At 37.8% G+C, this 21156-nt stretch overlaps 1 protein-coding gene and 1 pseudogene across 6 annotated transcripts in view; one reads left to right on the plus strand and one right to left on the minus strand.

The window, feature by feature from the left end:
* The window catches only part of TMEM117 (transmembrane protein 117), a 521337-nt gene that overhangs the window by 163697 nt on the left and 336484 nt on the right, over nucleotides 1-21156 (minus strand). The gene's annotated exons all lie outside the window — the stretch shown is intronic.
* On the plus strand, nucleotides 826-1309 carry LOC131519733 (transcription factor BTF3-like; annotated as a pseudogene).

Genomic DNA, 21156 nt, shown 5'->3' on the forward strand with positions numbered 1-21156 from the left:
CACCAAAGCTCAAGTATGAATAAATCACACATATCTTGGAGCACTGAGCTCAGCATTCCCATCCTTGTAAATATAGGAGAGACTGTATGCTCAGTAGTATAGGTGGCTGGTCTACCTCAAGTTTCCAGAAGACAGTTCTGGGGAAATATGATAAGCGGAGGGCTGAGAAATACAGAAATGAAGTGGGCCTGGGGAGAACAAAGCTATAGTGATTTTTTGAAATTCTCTATTTACCATACAATGACAGCTCCACTCACTGATTTATCATAGCAAATTGCATTGCCTCTGGCATGGTTTGGTTACTAAAAGAATATTCAGAGGCCGAACACCTGGGTGGCTCAGTCAGTTAAGTGTCTGACTCGATTTCGGCTTGGGTCATTATCTCATGGTTCTTGTGTTTGAGCCCTGCACTGGCCTCTATGCTGACAGCACGGAGTCTGCTTGTGATTCTCTCTCTGTCCATTTTTCTCTGCCCACCCCCCTCAAAATAAATAAGTAAACTTAAAAAAAATAAGTAAATAAAAGAATATTCAGAGGCAAGACCAGTCTCACAGACAAAAGAATTGGGGGATGACAATTATTTGGTAGAGTTTCATAGGAAAAAATTTAAAAAAAAAAATTTGTTCAAGCTCCCAATAACTTCTCATGCTAAATCCTACTTCCCATGCTTTCAGATACTTGAAATTTTGCCAACGATAGTTTCCTTTTAGATTAAGACTTTGTTAAACAATATAGAGTTAGCTCTAGCTGCCATCTTGCATCCTCGCTAGTGTGTACCTAATCTCAGCGGGGTCCACCCGAGACCCCCTGAATACCAACCCTAGTCTTCCACACAGTCCCATTTCCACTCCAACAAGATGAAAGAAACTATCATGAACCAGGAGGAACTCGCCAAACTGCAAGCACAAGTGCACATTGGCGGGAAAGGAACTGCTCACCGGAAGAAGAAGGTGGTTCATACAACGGCGGCAGCAGATGATAAACAACATCCGTAAAAAATTAGACATAAACAATATCTCTGGTATTGAAGAAGTGAGTATATTCACAAACCAAGGAACAGTGATCCACTTCCACAACCCTGAAGTTCAGGCATCCCTGGCAGCGAACACGTTCGCCATCACAGGCCATGCTGAGACAGAGCAGCTGGCAGAAATGCTACGCGGTATCTTAAACCAAACTGGAGGCAGACAGTCTGACTGGTTTAAGAAGACTGGCTGAAGTTCTGCCCACACAATCTGTGGATGGAAAAGCACAACTCACTACCAGGGAAGAGGAGGATGGCGGAGTTTCAGATCTTGTGGGTAACTGATGAAGCGATAAAGCCAACTGAATGCAGCCAACTTTTGAGGAAGATAAAACTTACAGAAGTTACTGGGAGCTGCTATTTTATATTATGACTACTTTTTAAAATTTTGTTCATGGATCTGATAAAATCTAGTTCTCTAATAATTTTAAGCCCAGCCCCATGGACCCTGAAGCTCTTTGCAGCTGTTGCTTGTACACAATTCATTCTTTGCAGCTAATTAAGCTGAAGAAGCCTGGGAATAAAGTTTGGAATCAGGTTAATAAAGTTCTTTGCCTATTGAAAAAAAACACACATGGGGCGCCTGGGTGGCGCAGTCGGTTAAGCGTCCGACTTCAGCCAGGTCACGATCTCGCGGTCCGTGAGTTCGAGCCCCGCGACGGGCTCTGGGCTGATGGCTCGGAGCCTGGAGCCTGTTTCCGATTCTGTGTCTCCCTCTCTCTCTGCCCCTCCCCCGTTCATGCTCTGTCTCTCTCTGTCCCAAAAATAAATAAAAAACGTTGAAAAAAAAATTAAAACACACACACACACACACACACACACACACACAACAATAGTAGTTGAAGAAATCGTTACTCATTCCTGGCTCCCCTTTGTACTGGACTTGGTACAGATGAAGGGGGATGGAAAAGGGATGTCAATGACTATGTAGATTTGAGGTAGATGGAACATAAGGGACTAATTTAAATTATGTGTACTTTGTGGATTCTCGGGCAGATGGACAATGACTGAAACTGATAACATCTAAGATTGACATAGAGATGTATACATAAAAGATGGTTTTACATAGATCAATAATGAAAGTATCATGAAATAAGGATTACAATCCACTCAATACATGTTTGTATGTGTATGCATTTGTGAGTATGCGTGTGTGTGCACTTACAGGCTTTTGAGCATGCACGTGTGTGTACACATACATGGGTATTGTACGTGTGTGTGTAAGAAAGTCAAGGTAGAAGCAGGCAAACATGGAATAATAATGAAGTTAAAGCCTTTTCCTTGAGTAAGAAGAGAAACTATAAAGGTTAGGTATGGGGGAAGGAACATTTACCAAAATAAAGATGAGTAAGCACTGAGACTTATAAATAGTACAAAGTCAGTAAGATTTGGAAGGGCTGTACTGACAGCTAGAAAGATAACATCACATCTCAGGAAGTCCTCATCTTATGAAAGGGCCCAGCCCACTGGCAGGATGAGACAGACAATCATACTTTTCAGAAGCTTCTCTTGGCATATTTTGTACTTCTGCTTATTATTGACCTAAATTTATGTTTTTGCATTGGTTTGCTACAGGACCTCACAAGTCAGTCTGCACAGCCTATAGTTTATTGCGCTAGTTAATTAAGGTGAAATTCCAGTGTAGATGGTAGGAGGCAGGACCCTAAAACTTGTAGAAAACTCATGGTTTATGAAGGTAGTGCTTTGGATTACAAAATGAGTGACATTTTCTTAGCAGCAATGGAAGTGCTAATTTGGGTGAAAAATCGAATACTTTTAATAGCCTTTAGTTTGAAACCATATAGAAAAAAACAAATAGGGGAGCACTCAAGTGGCTCATTCAGTTAAGCATCTGACTCTTGATTTCAGCTCAGGTCATAAACTCATGGTTCCTGGGATCCAGCCCCCTGTGCTTGGGATTTTTTCTGTCTCCCTAACTCCCTCTTTCTATGCCCTTCCCCACCCATGTGCATTCTCTCTCTCTCTCTCTCTCTCTCTCTCAATAAATAAACATTTAAAAAATACATAGTTAAATTTTAAAAAATAAAAATAAGTAAACAATAAATAGGGGTGGCTCAGTTGGTTGAGCAACCAACTCTTGATTTATGTTCAGGTCACGATCCCAGGGTCATGGGATTGAGCCCTGCATTGGGCTCTGCACTAAGCATGGAGCCTCTTAAGATTCTCTATCTCCCTCTGCCCCTCCCCTACTCGTGCTCATACACTCACTATCTCTCAAATAAAAACATTAAATAAATTAATAAATAAGTAAATAAATGAATAAATAAATTTATTTTAACTTTGGCAGTAAGAAAGGCTTCATCCAACATGCACAGAAACTGAAGGATCTAGTTCCAAATGATGATCAAGGTAGAATCCACCATTAGTAGAAAAGATCTGGGGTGGAGGTTAAGGGGACTTTGACAATTTAATGTAAAGGCCCAAGTCATCTATAGAAATACTGCTATTATAATGCTGGAAAAAGGGGATCTTAGTAGAAAGAAATTCATATGGATTGGCCTAGGGACTGAGGACTAAAAGAAAGTTAAAGATTTTGATATTCTTGGTTTATGACTTTTTACCAAAGTGCACCCTTCACAGTTTCATCTTCCTGGGTCTTCAACCACCATAATATGTAATTTACAGAACATAGTATTCTGAAAGGATTTCTATTCCCAGAAATCCTAGCATGTGGCATTATAGTACTATTTGCATGCCCGGATCAGGGCAGAGATTAAAGGGGGGTTAAATTTTGGAAATATTAAGCCAATATATCTTAATCCTTGTTAATTCCTGGTTTCTAATATCTCCGGGCTCCTCTGTCAAGAGGGCTGGCTGACTTGAACACAGGAATGGAGACAATACAGAATGGATACAATAAAAGAAATAACTGCCCATGGAAATGGGAGAAATCTGCCCCTCCAGCCATAGAGTATTAGAAGTAAAAGAGGGATAGAAGAAGGATGAAGAGATCAGACAGCAAAACATCTTATCCCCTACATCATCAGGGTCCACTTTAAAGGGACAGTGGTGACATGTAGAAATTACCAGATAAATATGAAGGCATTCAAACACATCAGGGCTTCTGAGGCTGTAGCCCATGGGAGGCGGCAGGTCTTTTTACAAAAGAATGATATCACAGCTTTAGGGCATTTGGAGAGGATTGTGGCTAGATTCAAGAGATTAAACCAGCTTCAGATACCTCTCTGAGAGGACAGCAGAGATCTGAAATCAACACAAAGGAACTGTTGAGGTTCGAGGGGGTGGGGGTGGGAGAGGTGAATGAAATTCATAGCCAGAATAGCACTTAAAAGGTTAGACAGAATCAATTGCACCTCAGCCATCACTGTCTACAGATAACACTGAACCAACAACTCCAAGTGTCTAGAACAAATGTTTTAAATTTTACAGATGTGTAGGTTCTTAATCTACATGCTATCAATGTGACTCATCACTGATGACATTAAACTTGAATAACTGGCCCTGGCCAGGTGATGTTTGCCAGATTTCTCCATGATAAGGTTACTTTTTTTTTTTTTAACCTCCTTTCCATACTATTGTATTACTTCCTATTCTTTGGAAGCAAGTCACAAAATTTAGCCCATACTCAAGGAGTGAGGAGTTAAGCTTCGCTATCTTGAAAGGAAGAGTATCTATATAAATTACTTATAATTCTCCCATATGGGAGATTTCTCTCTTCTCTGTTTATTCAGTCATTTATTATATTAGTGTGGACTCATGGATATTTATTTGATACTATGGATTACAATCTAGTACTATTTCATTTATTTTGTTGGTCAAAGTTGCCCAAGATTTGGGCACCTACTACCAGACTGTCATTCTGTCTAAGCCATCTCTGCACACAAAACTAGGAAATATGTATACGCATTTTCACCTATAAATGCAATATTTAATCTTATTTCTGTAAGTATCCATTTATCTCTACAAGGCCAACCGCGAGCTTATGTTGAGGTTTCTGACTCTAATCCAGTACCACACTGTTCATTGTAGCCAGCTCCAACCCCCCGGTTAATCAGTAACCTCCGTTTTCTACAGTGAGAAATTTGGCTTCCACCACCTGCCATTCATTTATTCATTGATCAACCCCAGCATGTACGTAAAACAGACTCAGAACTGTTAACCCATATCCTCATGAGAAGTAACTTTACCAACTAGAATACAGTTGTTTATGTCTTGTTCCCTTTGTCTTTAGTCTTTTAGTTCCCAGTCAAAACACTTTTTACCAAAGTTACTTAGATCAGCTTATTTTTTCTCCACATCTCATGTCATTAAATATCTTGCCAAAACACAGGATATTTAATGTCTGGACAGTGCTCCATAAAATCAGCATGCTCAAACTCACATTTCCTTAGGATGTTAATTCGAGTTGCTTTAATCATTATTCTAAGCAATTCATGCCTTGTCCAAACACATAGATAACCTTACACAAGAAAACAGTCTATGCAGAATTACAGAATTTTAGAATGCAAAAAAATTTAGGTATCACCTAGTCATTCTTACAATCAATGTTGGAATATTCTCTCTCTGGCAGGTATTTTGTGCAGGAATGTTTAACTTGCTATTTTCTCAGGAGTAGAGTCCTTGACCAGCTGTAATATTTAATATCTTTTCACTTCTAGTGTTCCCAGGTAAAATTCTGGGGTTTTGTGGTGGTTCTTAGTGCCAGAATTTAGGATATCGACTTAAATCTTTATTTTCAACCTTGAAAATTATGTTTTGAAGAAATCAGGACCTTGAAACGTCTGAAGATAAAATAAGAAAAACAGCAATTGGCTTTTCATATGAGAACTTAAGTGAAGGTTCTCTTAATACATCATGCTTTATTGGCATATTAAACTATATATTATACATCTTTTTCTTGCCTAATTCCAGTAATTGAGAGAAAATGATATACAATTACATCAATTTAAACTACACAGAATGTTCTGATTATTACTATTGGCTTACAAGAGCTGTTATCTCAACATATCCAATCATTGGCAAATTCTTTTAGTTTGAATTATATCGATTTTTTTAAAAAGAATATAGGGAGGTGATGCAATACAGTAAAAAGAATATTAAACCAGGAGCCAATAGCCCTGAGTCCTCATTGTCACAGAGACATTAATTAATTCTGTGGCCTTTGGTAGGTCACTGGACTTTTGTTTCAATTTCTTTGTCAATAATAGGAGGATATTAGAACATAGGTAGATATACTCAAAGGATTGTTGGACTCTACATATGTGAAAAATAAAACTAATCATTGTTAAATGTAGTAAATGTCTTAAAATCTTGGAATGAGTGAGGCCACTCTGTGCAGTATCATGCAGGTTCTGAAGTCAGCCTGCCCACCATCGAATTCCAGCTTTGTTGTTCACCAGCTATGCAACCTCTTTCAGTCACAGGCTTTCATCTTTAAAATACAGATAATAATGATTACCATGGTGGTGTGGATTAACTAAAACAATGATGGTGAAGGGCCCAATATGAGGCACACAAGAAGTATTCAATAAATTGTAGTCATTTTGGAATAGAATTGTAAGGCTATTTCAGTAGCGAGACAATGCTGGAGAAGATAACATGGCTGAGAATCAAACAGAAATGACTCGAAGCTACTGCTAACTCTTACATGTAGGTTTGGGCTCCCGTATTGTTCGTTTGTAATACTTGGAGAGCAGGATTGATCACCACAGTGTGTCAGTAACTCAGACCTATCCTGGAAAGGTAATTGTAGCATTGTACCAGACTTATTCAGAAAAGATTCCATTACAACCAGAAATGAGGTGCCCTGAACCACAAAGAATCAGGCAGAGCAGCAAACAGAAAAAGGTAAAAAGTCCCTGAAATTGTTCAGATGCCTGATGTGAGAAGACAGTAGAGGATTACAGACCTGTATATAGAATATCAGGCTGTGTGCATGATATCTATACATTCTTAAAATACTTTTTTGTTCTGTTTTTAATGGTTAGTGCTGATTTTCTAAAAATAGTTTTTTACTGTATTAATTATGATAAAGAGAAACAAAGAATATGTTTCCAATTATTCCTGGCCCAGGTTGTGGTGATGGTAGCAGTAATGACAGTAAGACACCCCAACAGGAGGGTGAACCGTGAAAGGACAAAATGGAGGTTACTTGTACAGACAAACCCTCCCCATTAGGATGTCCTCATTCCAGAGCAACTTTCCATAAGTAAATAAATAAATAAGAAGATTCTAGTTTGTTTACCAAGAAAGATTTTACTCATTTATTCTGGCATCAGCAATTGAACAAATATTTATTAAATACCTAGTACACCCTGGGAATACTGAGCAAAACAAAACAGTCTCTTCACTAAACTCACGGTAGAAAACATGGCAAGAGAACCATGAAAATGCAGATTTTCATGGCACAGCTGGGCATAAAAGCCTAACATGTAAATATGTGTCTCTCATTGGAGGTTAGAGGACTAAATATCGTTGACTCAGTTCTAGGTGAATCCCATTATGCCAACACTATTGCTTGTTTAGTTCTGAGTTTGGAACCTAGTTATGATCAACAGGCTTTTGACAGTTCCCAGAAAGCAGTCTTACCTTTTTAGGTAAGCCACTGTGTATAATCTACCTGCTCAGAACCTCAGTGCTTCTAAGAACCGTGGGAAGTTCCTGCTCTGAAACCCAGCCCTGTGAGACAAGGTTCTTAAGGGAAGAAAAAGGTTTTCTTATTGCCAGGTACCCATTTGGGTCTGGGATACAAACTGCTTGTTACTTCTTGCTGGACCTTCTGTCATGTGATGTTTCTGCTTCTCTCTGCCTCTTCTTGACCTCAGCTTTCTCCAAGGGCCTAATTAAATACACCTTCCTCCATGATTACTTTCATGACTACCATAATCCCTTTTGGTAATATTCCATTTCCAAATGGAACTCATGGTCAATTCTAGCCCAGTGGACTCTATTTTTGGAGCTTACAGAACACTTGTTTAAAGTATTGCTGATTCTAAACTACATAAAACAAATAGAAGGACAGGCTTAAAGAATATTGGCATAAAGCAACATTTACTTTTCAAAAGTTCACTGATTCAAAATGAAAATGTGTTAAGCTAAGAATATCTTCAATTCCTAAATGCCTGGATATATATAAAATATTCATACTATATTATGTGTTGTCTAAGGCTCATCAAATCTTGAAAGAGTTTTAATAATTTTTCATCATTGAATGAAAATAGTTTATTTCAGCATCTGCAAAAGACTACACATCTAAAAAATAGCTTCATGAAATATAAGTGTTCTGTTCTAGATTAAAGAAGCTTGACAACTAAATATATGCATGTTTCTGTCCTGAAGTACTGAATCAGATGAAAATAAAAAAGTCTTTTTATTTTTTATTATTTATCTTTTTTATTATTTGTCCTATAAAGAACATTTTTGAGACAACTGACAAGCTTTGAATAAGGTCCATAAATTCAAGTATTATAGCAATATTAATCTCCTGATTATGACAATTAGACTGTGGTAATGTCAGAAAATATCCTTGTTTTAGAAAATATCACAAAGTATTTATACTTTCCTAAAAGAAGAGTTTTAGGAAATACAATGAAATATTTATTCTTCCCTAAAAGAAGGGCATTGTCTCACATGACTGCAGTCCAATTACCAACATCAGGAAAATAATAACTATATAGTGAATGAGAGAGAAAGAATGATAAAGCAAATGTCTTTAAAAATCTGTCATTGGGGGAACATAAAAGAAAAGTATACAGGAATTCTTTGTACTATTCTTACAACTTTTTTGTAAGTTGGAAACAGTTCAAAATAAAAGATTTGTAACCCAAACCAGTGAAATATTGAAAGTATTATTTTTTGCTGGATGTGCTGTCTTAGGCTGTTTGGGCTGCTATAATAAAATACCACAGACTGGGTGGCTTATAAATAAAGGAAATTTATTCCTCACAGTTCTAGATTCTGAGAAATCCAAGATCAAGGCACCTGCAGATTCACTATCTGGTAAGAGCCTGCTTTCTGGTTCATTGTTAGCCATCTTCGTTCACTGTGTCCTACATGGTGGAAGGAGTGAGCAAGCTCCCTGGGACTTCTTTTATTTTTTTATTTTTTTAAATGATTATTTATTTTTGAGAGAGAGAGAGAGAGAGAGAGAGAGAGAGCGCGAGCATGAGTGGGGGAGGGGCAGAGAGAGAGGGAGACAGAGGATCTGAAGTGGGCTCTGTGCTGACAGCAGAGAGCCTGACACGGGGTGGAAACTCCAGAACCTTGAGATCATGAGCTGAGTAACCAACTGAGCCATCCAGGCGCCCCTCTGGGGCTTCTTTTATAAGAGCACTAATCCCATTTATGAGGGCTCTACTCTCATGACCTAATCACCTCTCAAAGGCACTCCCTCCAAATAGCATCACAACGGGCATTAGGTTTTAACATATGAATTCTGGAGAGACACACATTCAGTTGCTAGTACATATTTTATATAACACATCTCTCCTACTTATAAATTCCTATTTTACCTCTTGAGGCCTGTGTTCTATATTTTGATGTGTGCTTTGGAAAGACAAGAGTCATTCTGACTCTAAATAAACTGTCTGTATACTGGTATTAATTGAAAATTTTGTTAAAAAGATACATAATTTTTAAAATAATGCAATGTCTAATACATATACAAAAAGTTCCACCTCATTGTCTGACTTAAGGGCATCATGAAAAGGTCAAGATATTACTTTTCAACTATGTCCTTCATAACTGCTCACCTTAAATAAAAGATGATCTGCCAAAGTCAACAATGCATGATTAACTTCCAAAAACAGTGCTGGTTTTTGCAACAGAAATCTGACAAAAGATGAAATTCAGAAGAAATGGTGGCAATAAACTACCATGGAATAGGAGTACAGAGGACACTGTAATTGGCAAATCAAGTGGAGAGTGAGTGTGGACAACCCTTTCAAAAAATGTGACCTGATGAGAAAGAGAACTAGAAAGGGATAGTTATTGATACTTGCTTCCTTTGTAGAAATTACTATTTGGAATTATTTAAATTTGCTTATTTCTTTATTTATGTCTTACCATCAGTCTAGTTGGTAAGAAAGTAAGTCTTACAGGAGGGCAACAACTATGTATGTTTTCTGTCCACTGTTGCCTTCCCAATAGAGTGCCTGACATAGTCAACAAATATAAATGGGGAAAGTTTGTATTTTTTTTTTCTGACAATAGCAAAGCTTTGTCCAGCTTATGCATGGAGATACACTGGTCCTTGTGGGCCACTCATATGCCCAGCTATCATAATTAGATTTCATTTAACCTTTAGATTAATAACAAAATATGCAGAACAAACTCAAAGTGCCTCATTGGATCTGTGACACCTGCCTATACATTCTACCTCTAGCTCATCAAAAAGCTTCCTAGGTGCTACTGTTGGTAATGCTGCTATAAACAACAGGGTGCATGTATCCCTTCCAATTAGTATGTTTGTATTCTTTGGGTAAATACCTCATAGTACAATTTCTGGGTCATAGGGTAGTGCTATTTTTAACTTTCTGAGGAAACTCCATACTGTTTTCCGGAGTGGCTGCACCAGTTTGCATTCCCACCAATAGTGTCAGAGGGTTCCCCTTTATCCACATCCTTGGCAACATTTGTTGTTTCCTGTGTTGTTAATTTTAGCCACTCTGACTGCTGTGGGGTGATATCTCATTGTAGTTTTGATTTCTACTTCCCTGATGATGAGTGATGCTGAGCATCTTTTCACATGTCTGTTGGCCATCTGTATTTCTTCTTTGAAAAAATGTATACTCATGTCTTCTGCCCATTGTTAAACAGGGTGATTTGCTTTCTAGGTGCTGAGTTTTATAAGTTCTTTATATATTTTGGGTGCAACAATGAACATCAAAGCATTTCAACCTTCAATACAGTTAGTGCATCCATCCCTTCTTGTAAAGACAGAAAGCACGAGGGAGCTCTGGCCAATGGGGGGAAATGTAGGAACAGAATATTCTGAAAATAAGAGCTGGCATTACAGAACCAGCCATGCTGGCAGAATTTACAGTGGATTAGGGTACCAACAGCAGTAGCAGTCTGGTCCCTGAAAGAAACCACCCATTGATGAGAACTGTCACAAGTCTCAACTTGTCTTGGATAAACGCTCCCCTGCAGTCTTCACCTCCCTTAATTTTGATCAATGGCTCACAAAGTAAACAATGATTCATTTCTACTTGATGATGGTGAAAAAGTTGCCCTGCAGAGAACATCGGAGTATTAGTTACCAGCGATTCTGGTTTGAAAACCAATCAGTTGTGAGTTTCCAACAGTGACTAATGTACCACAAAATTAAGTTTGTGGGTCACCAATCTCTGAACCAGATGTGAATCACAGTGAATAATGGGTACTAAACAACCAGCTGTACCTTGGTGACACTGAGATTTGTTACTCCTCATTCATTCTACAAAAAGCTGACAGACAATATGATTGGAATGATTTATGTAAAGAATAACCACTATTCTGATATAACTGTCACCTGAACAGAAAATCTTAATTCTCACAGGCAGGTTTTGATCAAAGCACACAAAAGCAAACACTCTTTTTAAGGAGGGCTTCTGTGCACCAAAACACATTATTGTAGTAGCATTTCATTCTGAGTCCTCTGCATTACCACTTGGTAAACATTTGCAGGATGAAGAGGAATACTTCAAAGTATTCCATCAATGGTTCCTACAAGTTGTGGGGAAACAGCAAGAAAGAAAACGTCTGGGCTTTCTAACAGGTCAAGTTGTAGGATGTCTGAAGTTCTGTTACTATGAAAGCCTTGCAACTTTAGTCTACTAGAGACGGTGGAGGGGGGCATGTGTCATGAGAAACAGTGAAGATAGGCAAAGATCGTCACACTCCTGAAATGGGTCAAGTCACTATACTTGGTTAAATGCTGCCTTCTTTCTTCTAGAATTTATGATTTCCAGTTTAATTTTGTGCATTTATACCATTATATGCAAACTCAAGGGAGTTTTTTGAAATCATGACCTATACTTTAGAAACTTAATAAGTATGACTTAGGTCTTGTGGCTCAGGGGAGTACTCCATTCAACCAGCAGATTTAAAACTAAAGAGGAATAACTGTTCTACCAATTCTTGTTATACAGAAAATCTAATGCGGTATTTCTAAGCCTTTATTGAAGGGCATTTTTCTTTCGAAAATTCATAAATCCAAGGATTACTCTTGGGCTCAATGTTGCTATTTCAGGTTTTAGCAATTGGAATAAAGGCCTATGATAGAGACACTATTAAGCAATTTAAGACCAGCTTATTTAATTCTTTTTCCTTAAACCTCACTTACCTTTAAGAAATAAGGAAAAGATCCGAAGATAAAAATGTTCAGGGTCAGTAGGGGCTGGAATTATGTCATTGTGGTTATACATCTCATAGTATTTTAATGGAATTTCTAGTTGTAGGTAAAGTATGTAACTTGGAACCAAAATGACTTTTTATTTTCTTTTTTTAAATGACTTTTTAAAGTACTGAAATTAAATATTTTTAAACATTTTTCAGAAAGAATAACTCAGAAACATTACACCTTTTCTTGTAAAGCATCAACTGAATATGAAATGTATATGTGAAAATGTTAAGTGAAAATGTTTATGTTTAATTACTATTTAATTATATTTAATTCCAAATTTAATTAATTTGGAACCAAAATGACTTTTTATTTTCTTTTTTTAAATGACTTTTTAAAGTACTGAAATTAAATATTTTTAAACATTTTTCAGAAAGAATAACTCAGAAACATTACACCTTTTCTTGTAAAGCATCAACTGAATATGAAATGTATATGTGAAAATGTTAAGTGAAAATGTTTATGTTTAATTACTATTTAATCATTTTAATGAAGTCGAGAGAATTTTTCAGAAATATTATAGAGTATGTTAGATTTGAAGGTCCTCACCAAAGTAATTAATTTCACAAAAATGTGCTTCATGCTTATTGTGTGTCAGGCACTGTGCTAAGTCCTTGGAAAACAGTAAGAGGTCATTCTTGCTCTCAAGTACTGTGATATAGGCAGAGATATGTAGAGAATTTAATCACCATTTCCACTTTAGTACATTTCTTTTAAAATTTTAAAGGTATTTTAATTTAAAACCTTATGAACTATTTACACTGTACCTTCCTACTAAAGAATGAGAATTACACACATAGTAAATTTTTACCACAGAATTTAATTTAAGAGGCTTTATTTAGTTCAATATCTGTTCAGCAAATACTTTGAAATGAGCTCTCTTTTAGAAATGAATATGCTCCGAACAAATCAATAAATAGCAAACCGGTAAATATTTCATTTTTTCATTGAGAATATTCATTTCTAAATATACAGACATCCCTTCAGTCTTCTTTCTCACCTCCTGACTATACTCCCTGGTTCTACTTCCTCCTCTCCTAATCACAGCTTGACACAGTACAGGTCTGGCTGCTAGTGCAATATTCCAGAAAAGCATTCCTGCTGAGGTCACCAGCAAAACACCAGAGACACTTTGCATTTTGACCTTGCTTGTTAGACATCCAGCATTTGACTGCTGATGTTTCTCTATCTCGTGATATTCTCTCTTCTCCTGGCCCCTTTTCATATTTTTCATTCTGTCCTCTCTTTCTCTGACTTCTTTATAGATGCTTCTTCTGCCTGTTCCCAGATAAAAGAGCTCTACAGGTTTTATCATAGATCTTTTATTCTCACTCAACATCCACTCACATTCCTTCAAAAACCATATGCATGTAGATAACAACATCTACATGAGAGTAAAAATATAAACTGAAATACAAACTTTAGTAATATTTCTGTCTTGGACTTCATTCCCTCATTCTGCAGCTTCAGATGTATATAAAGAATTGTTTATTAAGTATCTCTCTCTCTCTCTCTCTCTCTCCCCTTCTCTAATTGAAGTATAGTTGACATTCAATGTTACGTTAGTTTCAGGTATACAACATAGAGATTTGGCAAGTGCATAGCGTTATTTTATGCTCACCACAAGTGTAGCTACCATCTGTTATCATACAATGCTGTTGCAAAACCATTCACTATATTCTATAAGAGACGGTAAAACCTTGGGCTGCAAGTAACTTGTTCTGTGAGTGTTCTGCAAGACAAGCAAACATTTCTAATAAATTTTAACTTGATAAACGAGTGATGTCTTGCAATACGAGTAGTACATGATGCTGAACGTCACATGGTCACAACTGAGACAATGGTTCTTCTCTCTCCTTGTCTCTCTCTCTCTCTCTCTCTTTCTCCCCCCTCCCTCTCCCTCTCTGCAGGATTGTGGGTTATCATCTCCCATGCCTGGATGCTGGGTCGCAGGCCACAGCGTTTGGTAGATCAGTGATTTTTTAGAATGTTGGAAAGTACCTACACCTGTCACTAGGGTAGTTTTTGTCACTTCAAAGCACCTGTGGACAGTCCTTGGCTTTTCCATACAAGAGTAAGCTTAGGTAAGCTTTGCTTCATTCTAGGTCAGGCTGCCTGCAGATCTAGTCCCTTTCCTCTGCTGCCTTATTGCCAGTTACATTAGATACAGTATATGACAAGAGTTTATTAATATTGTACTGTTGTCAACATCTGTGCGAGCGTATACAATGGCCCCAATGTAGAAAAAGGTCTAAAAGAAAGGCAGTAAGAAGATGACTACTGTGGAAGTTAAGAAGGAAATCATTGAGAAGTATGAATGAGGTATGCAAGTGGCTGAAACTGCAAGGTTTTATAAGAAGTCTATGTCTGCATCTCGTCTGCAGAGGAGGAGGAGAAAAAGACAGAGGAATCCCTCACTTCGAATAAGATTAGGAAGATGTGTAAAATGTGGGAAACAGTGCAAAATTTTGTAGAAAACCACCACCCAAATAAGCCTATAGCAGTGCCAGTGATGAATATGTTTAATGACAATGAAATGTCACATTTCTGAGAAATCCTCAAAAGGAGGCAAAGCTAGTGTCATTGGATAGGTTCCTTGTAAAAGTTGCACAAAAAGAAAGTTTCTGGGGTGCCTGGGTGGCTCAGTCGGTTAAACATCTGACTCTTGATTTCAGCTCAGGTCATGATCTTTCAGTGTCATGACTTCAAGCCCCACGTCGTCGGGCTCTGTGCTAACAGTACGAAGCATACTTGGGATTTTCTCTCTCCCTTTCTCTCTGCCCCTCCCCATTCACAGCAAACTTAATAAAGAAATTTTTTATGGCACAAAAACAGACACATAGACCAATGGAATAGAATAGAAACTCCAGAACTAGACCCACAAATGTATGGCCAACTCATCTTTGACAAAGCAGGAAAGGACATCCAATGGAAAAAAGACAGTCTCTTTAACAAATGGTGCTGGGAGAACTGGACAGCAACATGCAGAAGGTTGAAACTAGACCACTTTCTCACACCATTCACAAAAATAAACTCAAAATGGATAAACGACCTGAATGTGAGACAGGAAACCATCAAAACCTTAGAGGAGAAAGCAGGAAAAGACCTCTCTGACCTCAGCCGTAGCAATCTCTTACTCGGCACATCCCCAAAGGCAAGGGAATTAAAAGCAAAAGTGAATTACTGGGACCTTATGAAGATAAAAAGCTTCTGCACAGCAAAGGAAACAACCAACAAAACTAAAAGGCAACCAACGGAATGGGAAAAGATATTTGCAAATGACATATCAGACAAAGGGCTAGTATCCAAAATCTATAAAGAGCTCACCAAACTCCACACCCGAAAAACAAATAACCCAGTGAAGAAATGGGCAGAAAACATGAATAGACACTTCTCTAAAGAAGACATCCGGATGGCCAACAGGCACATGAAAAGATGTTCAACGTTGCTCCTTATCAGGGAAATACAAATCAAAACCACACTCAGATACCACCTCACACCAGTCAGAGTGGCCAAAATGAAGAAATCAGGAGACTATAGATGCTGGAGAGGATGTGGAGAAACGGGAACCCTCTTGCACTGTTGGTGGGAATGCAAATTGGTGCAGCCGCTCTGGAAAGCAGTGTGGAGGTTCCTCAGAAAATTAAAAATAGACCTACCCTATGACCCAGCAATAGCACTGCTAGGAATTTATCCAAGGGATACAGGAGTACTGATGCATAGGGGCACTTGTACCCCAATGTTTATAGCAGCACTCTCAACAATAGCCAAATTATGGAAAGAGCCTAAATGTCCATCAACTGGTGAATGGATAAAGAAATTGTGGTTTATATACACAATGGAATACTACGTGGCAATGAGAAAGAATGAAATATGGCCTTTTGTAGCAACGTGGATGGAACTGGAGAGTGTGATGCTAAGTGAAATAAGCCATACAGAGAAAGACAGATACCATATGGTTTCACTCTTATGTGGATCCTGAGAAACGTAACAGAAACCCATGGGGGAGGGGAAGAAAAAAAAAAAAAAAGAGGTTAGAGTGGGAGACAGCCAAAGCATAAGAGACTGTTAAAAACTGAGAACAAACTGAGGGTTGATGGGGGGTGGGAGGGAGGGGAGGGTGGGTGATGGGTACTGAGGAGGGCACCTTTTGGGATGAGCACTGGGTGTTGTATGGAAACCAATTTGACAATAAATTTCATATATTAAAAAAAAAATTTTTTTTTTAAAAAGGTTCTATTGAGCCAAGAGATAGCAATGATTCTGTTAGTGATGGTAAAAGTCATCCTACACAATAACCCTCCTCTCTGTCTCCCTCCCACCAGTCATGAAGATTTTCAAAGGTAAGTGCAGGTTATCATTTATTTTTCTTTATATTTTGTATATTCTTTATTATTTTGTATTATATTACAGTATTGTAATCATTTTCTATGAAAATTTTTGGATTGTGGAATGAATCTTCTGAGTTTCCATTATTTCTTACGGGGAAATTCGCTTTGATATACAAATGCTTTGGATTACAAGCATGATTCTGGAACAAATTATGCTCACAAATCAAGGTTTTACTGTATCTCATCCTGCAGATCTGGGCTTATTACACACCTCCCACCCCCTCACCCCCTCCCCACCACAAGACCTACTTCTCTACCACAATGCCCTATCTCAGTCAATAATACCACCATCTGTTCAGTTGCTTAAGCCTAAACATTCAGTGCTACCCTTGAACTTTCCTTTTGCCTCACTCCCGTAACCAACCGCCATGTTTCCTCTCACCTGACTCCAGCTTATCCTGAGATGACACTGAGGTTCTAGTTCATTTACAAAACAATCCGTGGAGCTCTCTTAGCACCACGTCATGGCACCCACACCCAAGGCTGGCTTTGCCTGACCCCTCAACACCCTGTATTTCTCATCAGACAGAAAATTATGTTGTCAAGAGTCATTTTCTCTTTCAAAGTTATATTCTCAGTGCCACAGAGACCACCTGATGCCAAGTAACAGCAAACATAATACCATTTAAAACAAAATAATAACTAATACACAATAGTAAGTAGCAAAGCCAGGACTGAAAGCCACGCAGCAGGCTCCAGACTATGTGCTTTTAACCACTATTTTACATTGCATTCAGCACTTAATAAGTATTTACTTAAATAGTTAATAAAAACATACATTCTAAATTCAGCAAAATTAAGTCTGGGAGGGCATGTGATTGTGTTAACATGCAGGTATAAATGTATGCCTGGGAGTTACATCTATCATGCATAAATGAATTCACTTTTTAAATGAAAATCTCCAAATAATATGACAATAATGTGACAAGACAGTAATGCAACATCAATCACCTTTTTATCCAGAAGTAGAAAACTTACATCTAGCAAGAGAACTATTTGAAATATATCCTTGGATCTCTCTGTTTAGAAACAGCCACACTTAAATGGAGCCTGTTAACTTTGTGCAGTGTTTAAAACTAAGGTGACTGATTCAATAGGTACAGTTACCTGATTTGGGCTTGAAATGTTATTATGCTTTTCCTCAGTTCCAGAGGCAGCTTTTAATTAAAGATAGGCAACTGCTTAACAAGACACGTTGAGACGGAAGGAAAGCTGAAGGCCAGAAGACAAAATTCATCCAGAAAAAAGATACAGGCTAATTTATTATTTGAAAAGTGAGGCAAAGGGTTTTGCATACTATAGTTGTTCCAGAACTTTTCATGAATTTTTGTCTAATGTAAAAATTTTCCTTATAATTATAATGGAATTACACAGAACATATTAAATTATAATTACTATCCTCTCCATTATAAAGCAAATAAAATGTAATACTTTTCTAGTTAAACATGTAGAGTCATAGAATCGGTAGGTTTGATGAAAATTTAGAAGTGATTCCCTTTTTGTCTCCCTGAATGTGAAAATCCTTCTACTGCATCCCTGATAGATTATCTAGCCTTTGCTGGAATACTTCTACTGACAGGAAACCCAGCCTTTCATCAGGCAAGCTCACTCAGCATTGAGAGGCTCACATTATTAGGGACATGAATCTAAATCTGCTTCCATGTGACTTACATTCATTAGCCTATATGTTAGTCTGCTTGGCCTACTATAACAGAATACCACAGACTGGCGGCCTATAAACCACAGAAATGTATTTCTCACAATTTCAAAGGCTGGAAAGTTTAAGATCAAGGCACCAGAATTTGGTGAAGGTTCCCTTCCTGGTTCATAGCCGATGTCTTCTCACTGTTCTTCACATGGGGGAGAGGACTAGGGGTCTCTCTGGAACCTTTTTTTAATTTAATTAATTTTTAGAGAGAAAGAGAGCACGTGTGCGTGTGTGTGTGTGTGTGTGTGTGTGTGTGCGCGCGCGCGCGCATGAAGGTGGGAGGGGCAAAGGGAGAGAGAGAGAGGGAGACAGAATCTTTTTTTTTTTTTTTTTTAATTTTTTTTTAATTTTTTTTATTTTTTAATATATGAAATTTACTGTCAAATTGGTTTCCATACAACACCCAGTGCTCATCCCAAAAGGTGCCCTCCTCAATACCCATCACCCACCCTGCCCTCCCTCCCACCCCCCATCAACCCTCAGTTTGTTCTCAGTTTTTAACAGTCTCTTATGCTTTGGCTCGAGAGGGAGACAGAATCTTAAGCAGGCTCCATGCTCAGCATAGAGCCCAATGGGGGGGGCTTAATCCCATGACCCTGGGATTGTGACCTGAGCAGAAACCAAGAGTCGGACGCTCAACCAACTGAGCCACCCAGGTGCCCCTCTGAAGTCTTTTTTATAAAGGCACTAATCCCATTCATGAGGAATCTACCCTCATGACCCAAGCACCTTCTGAAGGCCTCACTTTCTAATACCATCCTATAGGGCATTAAGATTTCAAAATATGAATTTTGGAGGGACACTAACATTCAGACTATAGTAGTCCATATTCTTCCCTCTGGAGCAAAGCAAACAGAATGACTCACTCTTCAATATTTTAATCTTACAGTAGAAAATAGCATTATAGAGCTGAAAAGGATCACAGAGAATAACAAAGCCCATCCCTTTTGAAGAAAAAAGAAAGAAAACTCAAAAGTAGTCATAGAGGGCGTACATCTAATTGCATGTTAGGGAGCTATTACCAAACTCCTCAGACTGACATTTCCACTGATTCTTAGGTCTTTTTATTACTTTATTATATTTTATTGTTATCATGTTACTCACCCAGACCATGTATATTAAGATAATAATTTCTTGATTAGCTTTTGTCTGGTGAAAGTTAAACAATTTTGCTAGACTTTACTGATGACCACGATATTCAAAAAAGGAAAAAATAGTTTGTTTCCCAGTTAAGAATTAAGAATAATCATCATCAAGAGATGTCTACCCAAACCATTAGAGCACTAGGTAAAGTAGTTTTTTTCAAATATAAAGATACTAATCACCCAAAAAATAAAAAAATAAAATAAAATGAAATGGAAGTGAACAGTTGTACACCCGTGCACAGTGCAACACAGTGCTAACACATCACTAACATTACTAACATTACTAACACATTATAACACTTGCAGAATTTTCCAAGTTCTCCTGGAGCATCTAAGTAATCACAGACCACAGTTTTTACCAAATTCTTTGCCACTATAACACCTGTATTACCATTTTTCCAGCCTCAAACATCAGTTTTTTTTTCTTTTTTGCCATTTGCTGTCCAGCCTTTAAGACAAAAGTTTCAGCCTCCTGTTGTAGCAACACTTAACTTCTTGGATCAATTTCTATATTCAGCAGGATGCAGTTTCAAACAATCCCCACATCTCAGGGCCTTAACATCTGCAAAGGATTATTTCTCACTCACACTATATGATCACTGTGTTAAGAATGCTTGGTTTACACTGGTCATTCAGGGAAGGTGAATGACGAGGGCTCCAGCTAGATGTAAACTTTCAGTTGCTACGAGAAATGAGCTCCCTTCAGTGCTTCTCATTGACAATTAAATGCTTCTACCTACATGTGGCACGTGCCACTTTCACTCACATTTTAATTCGCCAAAGCAAGTCATGTGGTCAGAGGGGGCAGAAAAGTGCAAAACCCTCCTGTGTCTGGAAGGCAAAGTACTGGAGTAATTGTGAAGCCCTAATTAACACCAGATTTTCCAATGCCTCCTTCTGCCAATTCCTCTACTCATCGCAGAAGACTGTCTCCCTTATATTTTTAAATAAAGCTAAGCTTTTGGAAAATATTATCCCAAGATGCTTCCTATCAAAAGCATACAAATTGTGTCACTAGAGAACAAATAAAATGGGGAAATAGGAGCTAACATAAATATCATATTACTTGCTTTTAATATTTTTTAAATTTATTTTTATTAAAGCACAGCCCGTGCACAATGTTACATTAGTTTCAGGTGTATATTACTTGGATTTTTTTTTATGTCTGGTTATGCATATGTTTGCTTCAGATACAAGTGAGTGGAAATGATTTTTCATAACCCTTCTGTAAAATAGAACAGTGTATGGAATTAACCTAGGATTTAAATTCTTAGATCTTGTTCTTTTTAATTATCAAAAGGGCTGAGAAAGGGATTTTGGAAGGGAAGTTCTATAAATATTCTTCCCTTTCCCATTTAGTATTTTCAAATACAATCACTTTAGTCTCACCCCCGGCATAAAAGCCCGTGTGCTATAGCAGCTCTGTCTTTGCACAATTACAGAAAGAGACAGGAAACATTTTCCTCAACGTAGAGACATCTATCACTAGGAATCAAGAAAGAACTCAGCCCCACAGTTACAAAGGA

This window comes from Neofelis nebulosa, chromosome 8, assembly GCF_028018385.1.
Source record: "Neofelis nebulosa isolate mNeoNeb1 chromosome 8, mNeoNeb1.pri, whole genome shotgun sequence".
In the NCBI taxonomy this organism is placed as follows: domain Eukaryota; kingdom Metazoa; phylum Chordata; class Mammalia; order Carnivora; family Felidae; genus Neofelis; species Neofelis nebulosa.